This window comes from Myotis daubentonii, chromosome 1 (assembly GCF_963259705.1).
Source record: "Myotis daubentonii chromosome 1, mMyoDau2.1, whole genome shotgun sequence".
NCBI classification, from domain to species: Eukaryota; Metazoa; Chordata; class Mammalia; order Chiroptera; family Vespertilionidae; genus Myotis; species Myotis daubentonii.
The window spans coordinates 98,387,763-98,398,203 of NC_081840.1; the positions used below are offsets into that span (position 1 = coordinate 98,387,763).

The 10,441-nt window shown below is 45.4% G+C and overlaps 1 long non-coding RNA gene across 1 annotated transcript; it reads left to right on the plus strand.

The window, feature by feature from the left end:
* Positions 1-121: 121 nt before the first annotated feature.
* Positions 122-4,005, plus strand: LOC132242785 (uncharacterized). Its single transcript, XR_009454705.1, has 2 exons — positions 122-258; positions 1,131-4,005. It is a non-coding gene; the product is annotated as an uncharacterized LOC132242785 (long non-coding RNA).
* Positions 4,006-10,441: the final 6,436 nt, after the last annotated feature.

A 10,441-nucleotide genomic window follows, 5' to 3' on the forward strand; every position in this document is an offset into this window, starting at 1 on the left:
GGGACCTGATGTAGAGGGCGCCCCAATGGCGGAGTTATAAAGCGCCAGGGTCTCCGCACCCCTTGGTCCCTGGAAGAAGATCGTATTTCCTTAAGCGCTTGAGCCCTCGGGGTCACTCCAGTGTCCTAGGCCCAGGCTCTGTCCCTGTCCCGTGCCACCACGCCCCGGGGGGCAGAAGAGCCGCCAGCTGTCCCCACCGCGCTGCAGGAGGCGCAGCAGCGTCTGGCCTTCTCTAACCTCGTCCAGATTCCTGCTCAGGTCCACACACACACACACACACACACAGCCACACAGCCACTCTCCGTGGGCCACACACACACACACACAGCAACTCTCCGTGGTACACACACACACACAGCAACTCTCCGTGGTACACACACACACACACACACACACAGCCACTCTCCGTGGGCCACACACACACACAGCAACTCTCCGTGGTACACACACACACACACACACACAGCCACTCTCCGTGGGCCACACACACACACACAGCCACTCTCCGTGGTACACACACACACACAGCCACTCTCCGTGGTACACACACACACACACACAGCCACTCTCCGTGGGCCACACACACACACACAGCAACTCTCCGTGGTACACACACACACACACACACACAGCCACTCTCCGTGGGCCACACACACACACACAGCCACTCTCCGTGGTACACACACACACACACACAGCCACTCTCCGTGGGCCACACACACACACACAGCCACTCTCCGTGGTACACACACACACACAGCCACTCTCCGTGGTACACACACACACACACACACACAGCCACTCTCCGTGGGCCACACACACACACATACACACACACAGCCACTCTCCGTGGGCCACACACACACACACACACACAGACACTCTCCGTGGGCCACACACACACACACACACACACACACAGCCACTCTCCGTGGGCCACACCCACACACTCGGGGTGAAAGGGTGTGAAAGGCTGACGCGGGCTGGGCAGGAACCTGGGGGACACGCACTTGGAGGGGGCTAGTGTACTCCGCCAGAAAGACCTGGTGTTGTTCCTTATTGGACCTGGTTATTTTATTCTACCGCCCCATTACGAAGTGTGTCAACCAGTCTCCTCCTCCTCTCCCCAGCTGTGAGTCCGGCATTCTCTGTCCTATTGGAAAGAAGATCAAAGATCGTTCACAGTGCTCGCCCTTCTCGAGTGGAAAGCTTTTACTCCATGTGGAGCCGGAAGAAAGTTCTAGGGAATTAGCGCCTCTCTCCACGAAATCCACTTGGCGGGACATTCCCAATACTTACTGAGTCTTAGGCCCCCCGCCCCCCTCCATACTGCCTTAGTATCAAGCGCCTACTATGACAGACATCTGGCGAGACAGCCAGGAGGAGGAGAGAAAATATTAGGCAGGCATCCCCTCCACCTGAACCACCTGGACTGGGCGTGCCTGTAGGGCCCAGATTCAAACCCCACCACTCTGAGGCCGCGCCCTGCCCTTTCCTGAACCCCAGCTCCCTCAAAACTGCCTCAAACTGGCTCTAGAGCGCTAGGGTTTATCCAAAAGTGAATTGTTATTCTGACCCCAGGAAGTCACATGAGACTTGCTGGTGGACCTGGGCTATTGGAAGTGAGAAGCAAGGCCTCCTTGTAGGATCTTTTTTAAAAAATTTTCTTTATTGATTAAGGTATTACATATGTGTCCTTATCCCCACATTACCCCCATCCTCCCCTCCACTCATGCCCTCACTCCCCTGTTGTCTGTGTCCATTGGTTAGGCCTATATGCATGCATGTAAGTCCTTTGGTTGATCTCTCCCCCTTACCCCCACCCTCCCCTACCTTCCCTCTGAGGTTTGACGGTCTAATCGATGCTTCTCTGTCTCTGGATCTGTTTTTGTTCATCAGTTTATGTTGTTCATTATAATCCACAAATAAGTGAGATCATGTGGTATTTATCTTTCTCTGACTGGCTTATTTCACTTAGCATAATGCTCTCCAGTTCCATCCATGCTTTTGCAAATGGTAATAACTCCTTTTTTTTTTTTACCGCAGTGTAGTATTCCATTGTGTAGATGTACCACAGTTTTCTAATCCACTACTGATAGGCCCTTAGGCTGTTTCCAAATCTTAGCTATGGTGAATTGTGCTGCTATGAACATAGGGGTGCATATATCCTTTCTAACTGGTGTTTCCAGTTTCTTGGGATATATTCCTAGAAGTGGGATCACTGGGTCAAATGGGAGTTCCATTTTTAGTTTTTTGAGGAAACTCCATACAGTGGCTGTACCAGTCTGCATTCCCACCAGCAGTGCATGAGGGTTCCTCGCCAACACTTGTTTGTTGATTTGTTGATGATAGCCATTCTGACAGGTGTGAGATGGTACCACATTGTCATTTTGATTTGCATCAGATAATTAGTGACTTTGAGCATGTTTTCATATGTCTCTTGGCCTTTCTTCTGTCTTCTTTCAAAGAGTATCCATTTAGGTCCATTGCCCATTTTTTTATTGGGTTGTTTATCTTAACACTCATCATTTCCTAGTGCTTAGGGCCAGGCACAAGGAGGATGATAGCACAGTCGTTAAAAGAGAGCCCAAAATGGGGAGAACTGAATGGATTACTACGCGCTAAATCACCCCCCTCCCCCAATTATTTTAAATACTACAGTGCTGTGACAGGAATGACCGGGGATGTATTCCACCCCTGGAACTCTGCGGGGGATCCTGCCCCTGCCCCGGGCAGTGGTGGGATCCCAGGTCCTGGAGGAGAAGCCCTTCTTAGGGAATTGCCTTTCTGGTTCTGGAGAGAGGGAGCACTACTTGGACCAGTCCTAGGGCTCTCACTGGGCAGGGGCAGCATGCCCAGGAAGGGAGGCGAAGCCCCGCTGGTCTGGGCCGGGACTCCATGGAATATGACCCTGTCTCAAGAGCAGATGATCCCAGTCTTGACTGAAAGTGAAGTTTGAACGCCTTTTTCTCTGTAAACCAGGTTGGCCAGGTCGATACCTCTAATGGTAACGTGAGACAAGTCTCTCCACCATCGCTTGGTTGTATTTGAGCAACAAAGGATGATCTTATTAGAAGCATTTTAAAAATAGAACCATGGGACCATTCCTGCCCCCACCCACTGAATGAGATCACTAAACCACACCTAATCTTCTGGGAACTAAGTATTAGCCTGACTTCCTACATAGAGGTCTTCCTAAGAGAGCTGCATTTTAGGGGGCTGGTGAGATGGTTGCTCCAGCAGGGTTCTCGCTGGCTGTTGAGGACTTATGCAATAGCAGATTTCATCTAGCAGGATGAATTAAGAGGTGTTACTCAAAACATTTTAAAACTCTAAGATTGGATCTCATGGCTCAGAGAGGCTGAAAAAAAGAGAACTAAAAAGGAAAAAAAAATTTGCAGACTGCTTGCATTTTTCTTGATCAGTACTGTTGACATGGGCTTACAAAAGCGATCCTGTTCTTTTAAGAGAGCTAGCAAAGTGAGGTTTAAACTGGCCAACTAGAAGACACCTGAGCCAGAGTGCACAGCAGAATGAGTTACTCAAGAAGTCATGGTAAAGTACATTACAAAACAGCTCTCTTGAAGCTGTTCCCAGGAAACAAAATGCACTTTAAAATAAGTTGTGACTAGTGCCAGTTTACCTAAAGAGGTTTTCTCCGCCTACAGGTAGGGACAGTAATGGGTTTGTAATCTGTAGTTTGGAAATCAGGACTTATTTACTCATGGAATGAATGGCAGATTGCCTGGACAGTGCATTGGCCTATGGAACCTCAAATGGGACACTACATTAATAAATATAACATAGGATATTGCTTTTCAATCTTTTTCATATTTGTAAAATACACAATGTTTTAGAGAATCCTGAGATAAATTGGAATAAATTAGGGTATACATATTGTGAATTGTTGAAAAAATGTGTTCAATTTTCTTAAATTATAACAATAAAATGCAAAGTATTAGAGGAAAATAATTAAATACTAAGTTTGAATAAAGCTTTAAATAAGATATTTATGCGTGTTTTTGTTTTTTTTTATCCTCACCCAAGGATATTTTTCCATTGATTTTTAGGGTGAGTGGAGGAGGGAGGGAAAGATAGAGAGAAACACAGATTGGTTGCCTCCTGCACGAGCCCTGACCAGGGCCCAGGCCGGGGAGGAGCCTGCAACCACGGTACATGCCCTTGCCTGGAATAGAACCTGGCCGATACTCTATTCACTGAGCCCAAGCGGCTAGGCAATAAGGTATTTTTAAAGTTAAGAGGAACTTGAGCCTGATTTCATGAGCATAAGTTCTTTTCCATATGGTTTGTTGTAACAACTATACATATTTACCAATTAAGGTGTTTGAATAAGATCTCTTCAAACTTCTGAAAATAACCTTCAGGTGAGAAACTGTGAAGACAGGTAATAAATTAAAAAACATTATTATAATTTTAAATTTTTTTTTTCTTTTATATTAATGTTTTGGTTTTTTTATTGCTTAAAGTATTACAAAGGGTATTACATATGTGTCCATTTTATCCCCCCGCCCTAGACAGTCCCCTAGCCTCCCCTATCCCCCAGTGTCTTATGTCCATTGGTTATGCTTATAATATAATTTTAAAATTTTTTAAACAGTTGAAATTGTAGCTTAAAAACCCACTAGTTCTTCTTTTACTTTGATTGACATAAGTTAACTTTCTTAAAATAATGTCAGTGGATTATGATTATAATTGAACTTTTTCATATTAAATCTTTCAAAATTACAAACCTTTAATTTGCTTTGATCAATTAGCTTGGACACTATTAAAAAGGCAGTAAGTCAGCCCAGAGATGGGATGCCCAGTGGAGGAGCAGATTCAGGGCTCCCTCCCCAGCTGGGGAACCACCAGCCCCACCTCATGCCCCAGCCCCCTGCTGGCTTTAGCCAGGCTACTCTGTTACCTGAAACACAAAGCCTTTCCTCAGGAAGGACCTGGGCCCCCTGCAGCTGCCCACTCAGCATCTCCAGGTGGACGTCCCTCAGACCTGTGGAGACAGACCTCATGGTGCATCATGAAATTCTCCTCTGCCCCAGCAGCACCCTAAGGCACACCAGATGAGACTGCAGAGGCAAAAGGCTTTGGAGCCTTGGGCCCCACCTGGCTGCCTTAAGGAATAAAGGAGTATCTATAATGCATTCAGGGCACAGTCAGTGTGCCCTCAGCTCCTGCAGTCCTCTCCCCTTTGAGCCCTCCCTACGACTCTGGGGAGGAGTACAGACCAGGATGAAAGGGACAGTTTCCTCTGACCTCCTGCTTCCTTTTGCCTTCTCACCTTTCAGGACATCACTGTATTCACCAAACGTGGCCATCACTGTACAAAGTGGAAACAGCAACCGAAGGTGGGGTGTGTGGCTGTGGTGGAGATGGAGGCCTCGTGTGGGGGATGGAAGAGAAATCCCCCAGTAGCTGTGGGAGGGGAAGGGAAGTTCCTGAATATTCTCAGCTGTGGCTGTTGTTTATCTGAAGACTTCGCGTAAATGGAGCCTGTCTGTGAATGAGAGGCCTTCTGTTCTCATGTGCAAAAAGTTACAGCTTGGGTCTCTCAAAGTGCCTCAATTGCACTATTTTGTATGATATGTAGTTTATATTTTTATAAATAGCTTTGCGCTGTGACTTCCTCATATTTTAGGTCCTTGACCCACACTTTGAAAACAGAAATCACTGCCCTGTGCTTCTCTTCACCTCCCCGGTGGAAAGTCCTGCTACAGCCTTTCTTAACCCTGGGCTTCCAAATGACCACAGGGCTCAGAACTGTGCAAGGTTCTGTGCTTGGGCCTATGCAAGAGCTTTCGCTTTTTCACATTTGAAAATGTGAGGGGTGTTAGGGTTGACAAAGGAGGAATGCACAAGGCCAAAGTGGTAAGGGATTATAAATTTACTAGTGGCCCCATGCACGAATTCATGCACATTGAAAGGAAAATAATTAGAAGAAATATTTTAATATTGCTATTTGCCCTTTCTCCCTCAGTGCCTGGGAGCAAGGTGATGCCCTCTGCTGGGCGATCTGCTCACACCTGCCCTGCTCCACCATCCCACCACAGACCGGCTCTCACTGGGGCCCATCGGGGCCAGCAGCACCTCCACTGCTGCCCGCCATGTTCTGCGCCACCCCCTGGTGGTCAGTGGCATGTCATAGCAAGCGGTCAAACTCCCAGTCTCCCAGTCAACTGCCCACCTGAGGGGACAATTTGCATATTAGGCTTTTATTACATAGGATTAGGTCATCTGGATACCAGATGGGCTGAGCCCCCAAATGGCGCCAGCACCCAGGGGCGGGGAGTCAGAGATTTTAAAGGACTCTAGGCAGGCTTTTTCTGGGCGGGTCCTAAGGGGAAAGATAATGGTCTTAGCAAGTGGAATGTGGCCTAAGCAAAAGGGAATGTCCCTTGTGAAGTGGCCTAAAGGGGTGACCATTCAATTATCTGATCAGACCTAACAACGGGGAGAAAGGTTCAGCAGTGACACTCCCCCGAACTGCCTGGTGGCCAACGTCATAGACCAGTTCCAGGTGGACCAGTGGGCCCGTGTGCAACCTTCTCATGAACCTTGGTCTCCCATCCCAACACTCTGCATCATCTGCAGATGCTGCATGGAAAGGGCTCTGCCTTGATGTAAGGAAATGATCACCAACATATTGTTTGGGTGAGGGGAGATATTGGTTTGAAAAAGTAAGTACGGTCTGATCCCCACTCTGTAACAGCAAATGTAAATGCATACATGGAGGGGGGAAAAACCCACTAGAATAGCCCACTCTCCAAATGCAATAATTTCCTAACCTCCTTTGAAATGGTACTTTTCACATGTACATGTGAGGAAACTGGTCAGATATTTTTCTTTTCTTTTTTTTTTTTTTTTTTTTATTGCTTAAAGTATTACAAAGGGTATTACATATGTATCCATTTTATCCCCCCGCCCTAGACAGTCCCCTAGCCTCCCCTATCACCCAGTGTCTTATGTCCATTGGTTATGCTTATATGCATGCATACAAGTCCTTTAGTTGATCTCTTACCCCCCTACCTCCTGCCCCCCAACCCTCCCCGGCCTTCCCGCTGCAGCTCGACAATCTGTTTGAGGCAGCTCTGCCTCTGTATTTATTATTGTTCAAAAGTTTATAATGGTCTCTATTGTCCACGAATGAGTGAGATCATGTGGTATTTTTCCTTTATTGACTGGCTTATTTCACTTAGCATAATGCTCTCCAGTTCCATCCATGACGTTGCAAATGGTAAGAGTTCCTTCCTTTTTACAGCAGCATAGTATTCCATCGTGTAGATGTACCACAGTTTTCTAATCCATTCATCTACTGATGGGCACTTAGGCTGTTTCCAGATCTTAGCTATGGTGAATTGTGCTGCTATGAACATAGGGGTGCATATATCCTTTCTGATTGGTGTTTCTGGTTTCTTGGGATATATTCCTAGAAGTGGGATCACAGGGTCAAATGGGAGTTCCATTTTCAGTTTTTTAAGGAAACTCCATACTGTCTTCCATAGTGGCTGCACCAGTCTGCATTCCCACCAGCAGTGCACAAGTGTGCCTTTTTCTCCACATCCTCTCCAGCACTTGTCGTTTGTTGATTTGTTGATGATAGCCAGTCTGACAGGTGTGAGATGGTACCTCATTGCTGTTTTGATTTGCATCTCTCGGATGATTAGTGACTTTGAGCATGTTTTCATATGTCTCTTGGCTTTCTGAATGTCCTCTTTTGAAAGGTGTCTATTTAGGTCCTTTGCCCATTTTTTGATTGGGTTGTTTATCTTTCTTTTGTTAAGTTGTATGAGTTCCCTATAAATTTTGGAGATTAGGCCCTTATCAGATATGTCATTGGCAAATATGTTTTCCCACACAGTGGGTTTTCTCGTTGTTTTGTTGATGGTTTCTTTTGCTGTGCAGAAGCTTTTTATTTTGATGTAGTCCCATTTGTTCATTTTTTCTTTAGTTTCAAGTGCCCTAGGAGCTGTATCAGTGAAGAAATTGCTTCGGCATATGTCTGAGATTTTCTTGCCTTTGGATTCTTCTAGAATTTTTATGGTATCCTGTCGTACATTTAAGTCCTTTATCCATTTTGAGTTTATTTTTGTGTATGGTGTAAGTTGGTGGTCTAGTTTCATTTTCTTGCATATAGCTGTCCAATTTTCCCAACACCATTTATTGAAGAGACTATCTTGGCTCCATTGTATGTTCTTGCCTCCTTTGTCAAATATTAATTGAGCATATTGGTTCGGGCCGATTTCTGGGCTCTCTATTCTATTCCATTGATCTATATGCCTATTCTTGTGCCAGTACCAGGCAGTTTTGAGAACAGTGGCTTTGTAATACAACTTGATATGGTCAGATATTTTTCAACAGCCCAAAGAAGGTGTGTGGTGTGCTTATCTTCATGTGATTTGTTTTAAGCCAAGTGAGTTAAACAGGTTTTGCTTTTGCCCTTGTAGTTACATTACAGAACTAAAAACAATTGCCAACAGATTCACAGCTCTGTGGATGGGGAAATTTTCTTTCCTTTCTGTATTAAAGCCATGGATTCATGTTCATCGGAACTTTTTTCTTAGTATCAAGATGCTTTGGTTGATGAATTTCATAATACTGAAGCATCAATATACACTCCATCCATATTAAAAATAGCAATAATAGCTATTGTATTTTGAGCACTTACTACATACTAGGCACGTTCCTAAACTCTTTGGCTGGATCATCTCGCAACAACCCTGAAGTGGGCACTAGTCTCTCCATTTGCCTGTGGGAATAACTTGAATTTAAAGAGGGTAAGTACTGTAGTCCCCCTCATCCCCAGTTTTGTGCTCTGAGGGTTGTGACCTGCAGTCAATCATGGTCCAAAAATATTAAATGGAAAATTCCAGAAATAAACACTTCATAAGTTTTAAATCACGCACAGTTCTGAGTAGAAAGGAAAAATCTCTCTGTCCTGCTCTGTTCTGCTTAGGACATGAATCATCAGTCCCACGCTGTGTTCACTCCCGACCTATTAGTCTCTTAGTAGCCTCTTGGTTATTGAATGGACTGTCCCAGTATTTGTATCACAGTGTTCAAGTCACCCGTCAGTAGCCTAATGCTATATCACAATTCCTCTGTCATTCACCTCACTCCAACTCATCACATAGGCATTGTATCATTACACCACAAGAAAGAAGGGTGAGTACAGTACAAGAAGATATTTGGAGAGAGAGGCCACGTTCACATAATTTTTAATATAGAACATTGTTATAGTTGTTTGACTTTATTATGTTATTGTTGTTCATCTCTGTGCATAATTTATAAATTAAACTTCATCATAGGTATGTTGTGTACAGGGAAAAAACACCTGTAGTATATGTAGGTTTCAGATAAGAGGATTACTGCAATGTGTCCAAGAAACTAGATTCTAATCCACGTCAGTCTGACCCCAAACCCAAATTAACAACTTCCCAAATCTACCTCCCACAGCAAAGGCACAGTTGGACTGACCATAGGCCAGTTTGCAACATCTTGGATAACTTTTCCATCCTGGCCTCTCTTTTAGAGGAGGCTGACTTTCCTTCTCAGGCTCTAGCCTCTGGCCTCTTCCTCAAGACATAAATGGATTTTGAACAGACCTGGACCTGGTCTTTATATTTGTAATCTTTTATCTCTAACTGGGAGAGGAGAAGCTCGAAAGGAATTTCATCTACCAGAGACAGAGATGTTGGTAGAGGTGGGGGTGCCAGGCCCAGAAGCCTCAGAAACAGAATACTAGTTTCGCTTATCCTTTAGGTAAACCAGCTTTAAATCCTCTTGGGATCTGCAGACACCCGGAGAGATCTCCTGCCTCCTCGCTCCCTGATTCTGGGTGGGATGATGGGTGTGTGGAGGCACTGCTGACAATTTAACTTAACTTGGATTTCCCAGGCACATTCCCTTAATGGCTTCAGGCCTGTTCCTACGGCATCAGTCACTTCTTATGAACCTTGGTCCGCCATCCTAAGATGTTCTCTTGTTGTTAATCCTCACCCAAGGATATTTTCCCATTGATTTTTTTTTTTTAATAGAGTAGAAGGGAGGGAAAGAGACAGAGAGAGAAACATCAATGTGAGAGAGACACATTGATTGGTTGCCTTCTGCACACACCCCAACATGGGATCAAGCCTGCAACAGAGGTTCGTGCCCTTGACCAGAATAGAACCCGAGACCCTTCAGCCCAAGGGCCGATGCTCTATCCACTGAGCCAAACTGGCTAGGGCCCTAAGATGTTCTTAAGAATGCAGCACAGATTCGAGGTCCATGCCAACGCTCTCCCCACAACAGGAGTCCTCTGCCCAGAGCCTGCAGGCTGTAGCATGCTGGACGGAGCCCATTACTTCCTGCTCACAGAGCCAGTGTTCAACTTTCAGGATCTGTGAGAGCTGGTTTTTAAACATGGTCATTATTAAAAATGAAATTA